We start from the raw sequence: 11982 nt of genomic DNA, 5'->3' as shown, positions 1-11982 counted from the left end.
AACATCTCTCCACTTGTTGCTCTTTCTATGGAGTTTGTAATCATTGTCAGCTTCCTTTTGCAGAGCTCCCTAAAATGACATCATCTGAACTCCTAATGATGAAAAACTCCTCCAGGTGATGTCATCCTGAGGAGAAATATTTTAATATAGGGAAGTCAAAAGAAATATTTGGATGATGGGGACACAAACATTTCCTCAGGGACTGTCACCGTTGAGATCAAGGGTACTTTTGAGGGATAATGTAATTTTTAGTCATGATTGTGCTGGGCCATAAAAGCCACACTAAGCATTGCATATTCAGTTTACCTTAATATAAATATCTGTATTTTCCATGAATCTAATTTTTTGAAAATATCACAGTCTGTTGTATTGCAATGTGGACTTGTTTCTTCTGTTTTGTATCATACAGTAGATATAAACTACCAGTGCATGTCAGGCATAGTTTTTAATTTCTACAATAGTTATTTGGATCTACTATATTAATATGTCATGTGTACTGATTCATGTTATCACAAAAAGTATTTGTTTGAAGTTGTATGCCAGGCCATCATTCATAATACTCAGCCCATATTTCCCCTGTGTGTTTGTGAAGATATTTGTTTATACAGTAGAGTGCAAAACTCTGCAGGCCCTTACTTTAAAAAGCAAGTAAAACAGATGCTTTTTTCAATATACAAAATGTTCCTTCATCATCAGAAATAACAGAAATTAGCCAAGAAATGTATAAAAAGAAAGTATTAGTATAAAAAAAAAATGATATAAAAAATTATACCATTGTAAAATTTGGCCTTCTTCATTATTAAATGTTCTCTAATACTGTGTATGTTCTCTTAGCATATCTATGCTTCTCCAGCCCGTTTGTGTGCGCTCTGAGCAGAGGTAATTTTGGCCCATTCTTCCTCACATAATTGCTCTGGGTCTACCAAATTGCTTGGTGGTCTGCCACATACTACCTTCTTTAAACCTATCTTCAGGTTTTCAAGCATATTTAAATCTGGAGACTCAGACGGCCATGGTAAAATATTAACGCTATTCTTTTTAAACCATTTTTGGAGTTGACTTTGCTTGGTACTTTGGATTATTGTCTTGTTGATTTTTGTTTTTTGAGCAGTGATAGGAGGCTTTACTTTAAAATCTTCTGATAATGGGCTGTAATAATTCTTCCTTTTAACTTTATGCAGAGGTCCATTGCCCGATGCAGACATTCACCCACAAAGCCTCACCAAACCTCCACCATGTTTGTCAGTGAGAATGCTGTTTTTCTTATTATTACCACATGTTTGTTGGGCAGTGGACACTGCTGTCCTAAAGTCCCACCACAGCACTTTAAATGGGATGAGGTCTGAACTTTCACTATAGGCCATTAGAAGACACTGGTGCTTTTATTTTTCAGGCATTCCGATCGCAAAAATTCTACTTTGGTCTCATCTGTCCATACATTGTTCCAGACGTCTTGTGGTTTGGTCTCCTGACAACTCTTCCGAACTGTAATCTCACTCTACAGCCTCATGAAATTTGATTTAATTCATTTAGAGGACTTCTGAACGCTTTTTTCCCTTTTCCCATAGTTTTTGGTGATTTTGGCAAACTGCTAAAAGAGACTTTTTTTACCGTGACTTTCTGTCTCTTTTCTCTGACTTTTCTAAACTCCTTGATCATGTTTGTTACTTCTGATGACGGAAGAAGATTTACACTAGCTGGATGTGCATTAAATATTATGTTTGTAAGAAATATTATTTGTTTTACCTGTTTTTTTGCAATTTCATGTTAAGGGGAGAAAACCTTGTTCACTCAACTTTATGTGATAAAAAAAGAAATTTTCTAATATCTGAACAGTGATGCCAGATACACCTTAAAATTACAGTATCATCAAAATTTCTGTCTTTTTGTCAGTGTAGCAAATCAATCCACATACAGAGTATGGATAGTGGAGGACATAGACTTGCCTTCAGACCTGCTACATAATATGCACTATACAGTTCATTGGATGTAATTTAAACAGCATCTAGTTTTGAACATCAGTCAATAATTATATTTAAAAAATATCTAGGCATACTCTTAACAGGCATGATATACTTTTTAGCAGTAACAAGTGCATTTTCCATTAGATGTCTTTTGTTGCAGCAATTTGCAACAATTCTTCCACTGTTCACAGACTGTCAACAATTTCCTGTTGGGCCTAAATGAAAGGTTGTTGCTATTGGTTGCACAGAATATTGAATGGAGATGTATGCAATAGGAAGTGAACACCCACAGGCACAAATCAACTCCTACGTAGGTCTCTGCAACCTCTCTCTTCCTCCTGCACAAGCTTTCTTTTTCTGGCATTTTTCCCTCGAGAGGTTTTCTTCAGAGCAGATGTGATATGAAAAGAGAGTCAGAGAAATATTACTCTGTGATGCCAGGAGAGTAATCAAACCCTGGCTTTTTTTCTGGCAGTTTTTCTTTTTGTTTTTCTTTCCTCCTTCTAAGCTAGATAAAAAGACATGCTCAGTCCAACCATGAACTGAGAGCATGATGCTTGACATGTGTCAGTATTTCTACTCTGTACTCTGTAGGATTCAAAATTCTATTAAAAAATCAAACAGTTGTATACACAATGTATACTCTGTTAAACTTAAGGTCTTCATTTCTACATGCCTTTGTAAAATTTGGGGGTTAGCAAACTTAAATAAAAAGCAGGAGGATAATGGTAATCCTCACTCTGACAGATGGATAATTCACCGCCTGCCATAAGTCATTTATCATTGTTAAAGGAGACACATGGTCCTTACACTCAGATGTACAGTAAATTTCCTCTAACAACACACAGTAGATATACTCCAATTTTGGTTTGTGGAAAGCATGAGTGAGATGTGTGGGAAGGATGGAGAGCAAGTGGTGTGTGGGTGTGTGAAGGAGTTACGTCATCTGTAATGTGTGAGCGGCAGAATCGCTATGGTCTCTCTCTGGAAGGCGCCAGATTTGGCTTGATTGGAGACACACACACAAACACACACACAAATGCACACAGACACACACACACATACACACAGGAAACATTCATCAGCACAATCTCCATCTGGGGATATGGGCTGTACAGTAACTTTGCTGTGGGCTTTGCCCGGAAATCCTTTAAGTAATCTTGGGCTGCTTATATATATCTCATAACAATCTGGTTCTTGAAAGTATTTTGGGTTAACAAAATAAATGATAATCCCCTTCCTGTTAGTGTGGAGTATTAAAATGCATCTTATGTCAAAGGTGGCTGATCTTTAAATTGTTTTATTCCTCATTTAATGTCGCTTTTATATTCTTAAGGTCTTGTTTACTATTCCAATTTGTTCTGCCTAAAGTTTGTTTTGTACATTGACTTGCCTTGATATGTACCAGAGGCAATACAAAACAACATTTACCTGATTGATTGATTGATTTTCGATGTGATGTGTATGATGTGAAATTGTTTTAATCCTGCTCCACAAGTGAGATGTGTTCGTCAGTCAACAATATTATGTAAGACTATAAAACAGCAGGAAATCACCAGATGCGATACCATCATGTTCCTCTCTTTTTATCTCCCCTCGCTTGTCACTTTAAATGCAATGTCTACTATCTCTACAGTCACCATCCTTTTTTTCTCCCATGCTCTCTCTGATATCGTCAGACCAGACTTAAATCCTACACTCACATAGCTGACAAATCACACACTTTTAACATCCTCGCACATTTTCACAGTGACAGACCCCAAAATGAATTGCATTCTTCCATGTGTGAAGAGTGAAAAATAATTCAAGCTGCTCATGAGGAACAGTTTGAAAAGCTCGAATGATAAATCAAATTTTGCCTGTGGGTTCCTTTGTCTGGCTTCACCATGTGTGGAGTGAATAAAGTCACACACAGGACAAGAGATAAAATCAAAGGAATGTTTTTTCATTTCATTTTGATTTAATCAGATTTGTTAATAAAAACATATTCCCAAAAGGAAAATCAACAGTTGATTAGCTTCCCTCACTCTGCTTCTTTATTTATGATTTGATTTAGCATTTCTAATGGTATAGAAAAGTCTGTGTTAGTAGCACCAGAGTCTTTTAAAAATGTGTTTCTGTTCACTAAAATATTGGAGGATCCCACTTGACATTCAAATCAAATAAAAATTAAACCTACTGCATACTGTGCAGCTTAAACTAAAACCATGAACTCCTAGAGAAGAAACCTGGACTCTTAGAAGTTCGGCGGTCTTAAACCTTTAGGCAGAGGTGGGCTACAGGTCTCTGGTCCACCACAAGGCCCTTAGAGAAACCTGCATTATTTTAGAAGTTTGCAGCGTGCAAAACATGCAAGTCTTTTGATTGTGGGAGGAAGCCCTCTCTCCTATTAACTCATCCCTAGTTTCCATTTTCTAAATATAAATATAAACAGAAGGGTGTCGTGTCTGACAGCTGGCCCGACGCCTCTGTGGTTCCCTGTTCTGCAGCACTGCCTTTCTGTTCATTCAGGCATAAGCCATTAGAAAGACTTCGCATTTGTAGACAATTTGTATTCGTCCCTGCACAGTCAAGCCTGATGCCGGCACTCACACACCCATCTTTCTCTCTCTTTCTCTGTTTGGCTCTCTCACACACAATCAAGCTCAATCAAACACAGTTCAGACGCAGTACTTATCTCTCCCTCATTTTAATTAAGCTGACACATGCTGCCTAGCAGCCTAGAAGTCCCTCAGCTGTAATTCTCATGGATGAGATGAGAACTTCCAACAACAACCAAGAAGCCACTTGCTATCACCTTCTTATTTTTTTAAAGATACGAGTTTGCAAAAAAACACACACCTCTGAGGTTGACCCTTGAGGAAGGCAAAACAGTTTTTCCCCGGCATGGTTTTCTCTGGAGCAGAGCCTGGGCAGTGTGGAACCGTAACCTGCATGAAGGTGTATTGCTGTTCTCTCTAGGTCTCTAGGTCTCTGTGCCTGTGTGTTTAGCAGGTTCACCATGTAATCTATACAGTAACCCGATCACACACACTTTGCCAGTGTCATTAAATTTACATATCTGCCCTGACCAGAGGGAAATTTGTCCTCACAACATTAGTCTTTAGATATAATCAGACGAATGGAATGCACTAAAATTATGAATTGAAAACCAAACGTCAGCTGAGAACTGGTATTAAATTATGGCATCCAAGTGTAATTTGTATCACGTGAGCTGTCATATTGTATTTATGATATTAATATCTACAACATATTGTCTGAGTGACTGACTCTTAAGTAAGACAGCTTTTACCATAAAAGTGCTTGTTTCTCTTGAACACATGGATATTTATGTATCATTCAAGCCACTACTTTATGACATATTATAAACTTACCAGCAATGACTGACTGATAACTTGATTGTGTGACAATGTTATCAAGCCTTTGCAGTCTGCTGTATTTCACTATGGGACACGGTTTGTGCTTGTTTTCTCCCTTCCCCACGCAGCATCATGCTAGGCCTCACTGCACAAGTCTCTAAAGCCACTCAGTCTTTTTTTTTTCCCTGACGAGTGACCGCTGCTCTCTGCTGCACTAAAAATACTTTTAAAGAAACAGCGTCCACAAGATGTGAGCATACCCACCATCACTACCTCCCCTCTTATCACAGTATATTGCTTTTCTCACCAGCCCCTCCCTTTCCTGCCATGTCATGGGAGAATTCCCAGGATAACACAGCTCAAGTCTCAGAAACCTACAAATCAGTGAGCAGGAAATCACTGTTGATCGTGATCACACTGGCAGCCAGTAGGAGAGAGCAGTTGTAGGATACGTTTAAAGCGGTGGGGCAATGATAGATGAGTAACACAAAGATAGGTCACTTCCAGATGTGAAGACTAAAATGCAGAAGCCTCTAAAATGCTCTAATTAGAAAAGATTGGTAAACACAGCAGAGCTGCAGCTGCTTTAATGCTAATGGAAGTCTTTCTTGGAAGTGGCAAATGCCTTGAGTAAGAGTTTCTCACCATTTTTATTCATCAGACAAACCTTGTTGTCGTCAATAACTTCTAATAATAAAAGGCAACAGAAAGTGTACACATATGCATTGTGTTTCAGGCAGAGCTCTTTCACTGTGTGGCACAGAACCCCTGAAATTGTATGTATCCCCCACTGAACAGTGTTTCCTTATATCAGGATGTTTGTAGAGGTGCTGTGATGAGGGCTAGACACCAGAGTGTATATAATTGAAGAGGTGTAAAAGAAGATGGGGCTTTGAACTACATTAGGTCTCGTGGCTTACCAGTGTACCATGTCAGAGGCAAACTTTGTTCACTGAACAGGCATTGTACTCATTGTGTACTCATTGTGCATATAAAATCCAAAAGCATCACGAAAGAGTGCTGTGACTAAATGTTTATTCACCATGCTGTGCAAGTTATTCAATTCACATTTATCTATTTCAGAAGTGTATTTATGAATCATTTAATGTATGCTTTCTATCATATCTTAAAATGTTCACACCTCAGAAGTCTACTTAGCATTTAGCATTAAAAAGATTACACATGCACAAGTGACATAACATTACGTGAAGCCTTTGGAATGATCTGGTCTGGGGTGTTCGGTGTGAACAGTTCTCTTTAGGGCATTCTAGAGCCTATCTGTTGGGTTGAGGTCAGGGCTACTTTTCCAGAGTGATTCTGTAGGAGACTGACTTCATTGTTTGGGTTCACAGTCCGGGTATCTGGGTATCAGCTGGCAAGACAGGCACCCTGACATTATCCAAATGGAATGCAGTCTAGGGCCAGAAGCAGCAAAGTACGGTAGCTTCTCCACAGGACAACGCAACTGGGATAATGCTTTCATGTAGGTAAGCAGTTTCCTGTTTCTATCATACATGGTGCTGAGTTTTGTTCCCCCACAATACAGCCCCAGTTTTGTCAGTCAACCTATCATTTTTCCAGTATTATTAACAATGTGCTCTTCGGCATACAGGAAAGTCATTGTTCATTTCAGAACTACAACTGAGCTGAAGTAGTAGCATTCCTCTATTGCCATTTGAAAGATGCTAGTCAAAAGAGAATGAGACCTTGCATGTGTTGGTCAGTGTGTATAGCAATTATTTCTAAGTTGGATACTATGGTGATTGAGAGAGGCATCACTTTCCAGTGTGCTTTTCATCAGGGAGTTATACTCTAATATCACCTGCACTGGCACCTGCTTGGCGTAAAACTGCAGAACAGCAGAGAAACCATACCACCTGGTGAGTCTGCATGTGCCCCTGTGTGCGACTGACTATTCACACTGCACTCAACCTGCCCAGGGAAAGGATCCATTCTCTCATCAAATATTCACCAGCAGCTACAGCCTCCCAGCTACCTGCTGCTATAATGCACACTTATTGCTTTGGTATTGGTACCTGATGTATTCACTGAAAAAAAAAAAAAAAAAAGCATAATATGTTTGAAAAGTTCACTTTGATGGTCACATTTCCGATTTATGCAGTACGGCTTCAAGTCTAAAATCAGTGCATGCACAGCTTAATGAAGCAAATCCTCAACTTTAGTGCTAGCGGGCTGGGTTGCTAAATTCTAAGCTAAAAATCTATTCTCAGGTGTAGATCAATTCAGAAATATGCAGCTTCTTGGTGCTGTTTGTATAATAGCCTGCTGTAATGCACCTGCAGTGTTTGTGTATCGTCATTCAAATAAGCTTTATCAACATTTCATGCATTTTTAATGGTTTATTTTTCAGTAACAGCCACAATGACCTGCTCAAAGAGAATCAGTAACTTTAAGCTGCAGATCAATCAGTCAGTCAAAATGGTAGTATTGATCCACACTATTCATGGACGTATGCATTTACTCCGGTCTTGCTTATACACTCACATCAATTGCACACAGTCTAGATGACTAGAGTGTTATTCATCTAGTCTAGAGTGTTATTGAAATGTAAATGAAAAACAACATGTATACATGACTTGAAACTGACTCAAATGTAAACCTATAAATTATAAATGCCCAAAACTCCATAATCAAAAGACAAACCTAGAGCTGATGTACATTGTGAGAACAAATGCAGTACACTGATATTCTCAATTACTGGATGTATACTGAAAAGAAGAAACACAAATACATTTAATTTCAAAGAAACATTAAGTCGAGTAATGGCCTTCAGTTAATTTATTTCTCTATACAAACACAGCACACACTATAGTGAATTACTATAGTAGTATAATTTTGAGACATACAAATAAATGCTTAACAGGACAAACCGTGGTACATAACTAATTTCCAAAGATAGAACTATATATGTATTACTAGGTAAGATGTATCACAAAATACAGGAGTCTATGCACTGCTGGGCAAATTGGATAAAGTACTGTTGCTTGTACATGACAGACAGCACTACCTACTAGGGGTCCATGTAGAACTAGAAAGTACAAAATATAAAGCTGAAAGTTAAAGAGGCAAATCTTATTTAATCACTTACAAAGTATTAACTTACAAGCCTCTTTGATGAATGTCGCTGGAAATGTCAAAAAGGGTGAACAATCTTCTTAATACTTTTAATTAAATCACTCATACAAATCCCTACTTTTTCTGTGGAAGGAGCTCTGTCTTTGCCATTGCAACATCTGTTGACATCTTAGAGCCTTAAGCAGTATCTCTCAATGCACCTCATCAGTAGTCTATGGCTGACTCAGGGCTGGCTAAAATGTTGTCTTGTGCTTTATTTTCCCATTCCCTGGGTGAGAAGAGAGGAAAATAATTCCATTCAAAATTCAACCTTCCATATTCAAACAATAATATTAGGACCAGTGAAGTTTATCCACAAATATTTACAGGAAGACAGATAAATAAACAATATCAATATTCATTAAAAGAGCAGCTTTGTTAAAATCTAACTCAATCCACTTAAAGCAGTAAACACGTTGGTTTCCTACAGTAAATGCTCCTTTAATGAAACACTGGAATATATGTGCATATTGCATTGGATGCATCTTCAGCTCTAAAATTATTTCAGAATCTCCAGCGAATCAGGAAGCGTAGCGGAACCTCTTTCTCCTACATTGCACGCCTGAGAGTAGAGCTTCAAATTTCGAATCCTCATATTCATAGCGATGCTGTTGTAAGTGATCCTTGAGTAAAGCCACTCTATCCTATGTGTATTGTAGCAAGGCTTTTGTGTATTGTGCTACACATTTTAATTCGTTCCCTTCCTATTTTCCCCTTGCAGAGCCACTATGTATGTGTTGCCTGACGACCCTTGCTGTTTGTTGTTTAACAGGCTCGGCCAGCTGTTGGGACTGACACGGTGCAAAGGTCAGAGTGATGTAATGAGAGAGACGCAGGGATAAAGAGATGGATTACAGGAGAGAACAGCTCCCACAGGGGCACAAATGTTGTGATTACACCCAGATTAATGACATAGCACTCACTGCATCACACACACGTGTTCATGGCCTGGGCTTTATATTCACTGAACATAATATACCTTAATGCATGCAAACACAGAGACATGTATCCAAGCAAAGTTGCACAGATGGATTTATTTGCAGAAATTCTGCTGGAAATGCATTTCAAAAATACACACTTGGTATTTTAACTCTGCTAAACAGCATGACTCATTTATACCAGTCTGGCACGCTCACTTTCACATTAGTTTGGGACATCTGTGTTTCCTGATTGTCTAAACCTGTCTCACTTCTCCTTGCAGACTCAGAGTTCAGGATGACTTGGAGTTCGACAGCACTATAATTCAAAGACCTGTTGGTCCCATAAGATGCAAAAACCCCAAGGTGAGTAATGTGCAGAACTTCACATCACACATCTCCCTGGTTACACTTTCCATGATCTCTTTTTCCTTTCCTTCTACTTTGCTCACTTCTACATCTTTCTCTCTCTCTCTCTCTCTCTCTCTCTCTCTCTCTCTCTCTCTCATTGACTCATTCCAGCTCTGCATTCCCTTGGCCATCAGTAGTAGGAAAAAGCCAGATGATCTACACCTTCCATCTTTCTCACTTCGTCGTCTGTCCTTTTTAAGCCTCTCGTGTGTTCTGAAATATGTGAGCAGCGGGAAACATCCCAGGATGATCGGAGGTAGACATCTTTTTATATACAGTGCAAACCCCTCCAAGGGATCACGGAGAGGCACACACATCTATGAATCATGCTGAATCAACTGATTGATTTTTATTGGGCTGCTTGGGTCTCACAGATGTCTTTTCAAATCATATGTGGGACAAACACAGATTGATGACTAAATAGACACATGTAGAAAATGTAATTTTGCACCGGTCAGTCAAACCTGTTCTGGTTATTTAATGTACTGAGTGCTGAGAAGGAAATGTTCCTCAATGGCAGCTGTGTCAGCAAGATAACACATACCACATGTTGGCACACTGCTTGTGTGTACAGCTTGTTGATGTCTGTGTTATTTCAGGCCCCTTTATGTACGTTGTGTATTTCTGTATTCATCTTTGTGTGTGTGTTTCTGTTTGTATGGTTTTGTGCATGTGTGCGTGTGTGTGTGTGAGATTGTTGTGTTTGCAGGTGAGAAATATACACCTTTTTTGAAAACTGATGTCCCTAAAAGCAATGCAATTTTTCATAACCTCTAAGCTTATCCTAGAATTGATATGCAGTCGGCCGCCTGTGCCACCACTGATAGTAGCTCCCCCTACTTATCTGTTTACTTATCAATGTGAAGAGATTGTTTTTGATGTTTAACCTTCACTTGTCTCACCCACGTTCTGAGAAAATCTAGAGATAAAAGTAAAGGCTTACTTGGTCTGAACATAAACACTAATTGATTTAAGTTTGCCATAGATTTGAAAAAATCTAACAAAATGAGCTTTATGGAAATATTAAAAGCACCGCAGTGAACTGTAGCAGTATCTTGACAACCTAAATGGAGGCTGAAGAGCTAAACCCACATGATGACACAGGTAAAGAAGTGAATTGCAAGTGATTGGTATTAAAGCGAGAGATATTTTGCCATGGGGTCTTGCTTAAGATGTTTTTATAAGAGAAGGACTACATAGGCATCTGTACTGGCATTTTCACAATCCAAAGTCACACAAAACATTCATGCACATACAATACAGCTTACTGTGCGCACTAGCTGCATGTGGAGTGTTAATATAAGTAGAGGCTGGTTAACTGTTTATCCTCCATGTTCAGTTTCCACTGCCTCATAAGCTCTCCTTCCCTGTCTGACATTTTCACTTGTTATAAAGCTTTCTCATTGGCTCCTGATAGAAACAACACTATGTGGGGACACGGAAGATGGCAGGAAAAGGAACAGAATGCAAAAAGAGGAAAAAGATAAAGTCTACCAGTTTGTTCATAAGCATCTTTATTATTGACCTTTTGATTCCTTTATAGATTAGTGAACAGATTTTTAGCATTTTATTATAAATAATTGGTCTAATCTGGATTCTCTAACCTCAAGCTCTCCAACCTCTAACCGATTCAAGCTCTATTTTTCTCTCTTCAAGCTCTGTCCCCAAAGCTGCTCCGAAAGCGTCCGGTTGTGGGGTCAGAATGCACCTACTACAAGGCAAATATTAGCTCACATCCATGAAGAAAAGAGAGCACTTTCGGGCTTACGTAAGAGGACCAGTCCCATACATTGAAGTGTGATATATGGGTGGCTACAGGGACTATTGTCTAGAAGAGCCCAGGGGCCACAGTGTTAAAAGTTGTCAGAGCAAGAGGAGATCGCTTTGATGAGGTGGGGCAGTGAGCTGGTTCGGAGCCTGTTGCTATGGTAGCCATGTGAAATACATCAGCAGCATGAATTCCTGTCTCAAATGCCTTCAGCACCCCACGGACTTAGGTGGACTTAGACAGAATTTGAATGAGTGCGGTGTCCCAGTGAGCTGCTCACTGTGGAAAGATAAATGTATATATGCAGTATGTACCTTTCTAGTTGACACCAAAGCCTTCTAGTTGTCTTTACTTTGTATTTAATATCTTAGGAAATATCTCACAGTGATCATTAATGTTGAACAGGTGACACTATTTTAAGTTATTAG

The sequence above is a fragment of the Channa argus genome, chromosome 4, assembly GCF_033026475.1.
Source record: "Channa argus isolate prfri chromosome 4, Channa argus male v1.0, whole genome shotgun sequence".
Classification (NCBI taxonomy): Eukaryota; Metazoa; Chordata; class Actinopteri; order Anabantiformes; family Channidae; genus Channa; species Channa argus.
This window is presented reverse-complemented; position numbering follows the sequence as displayed.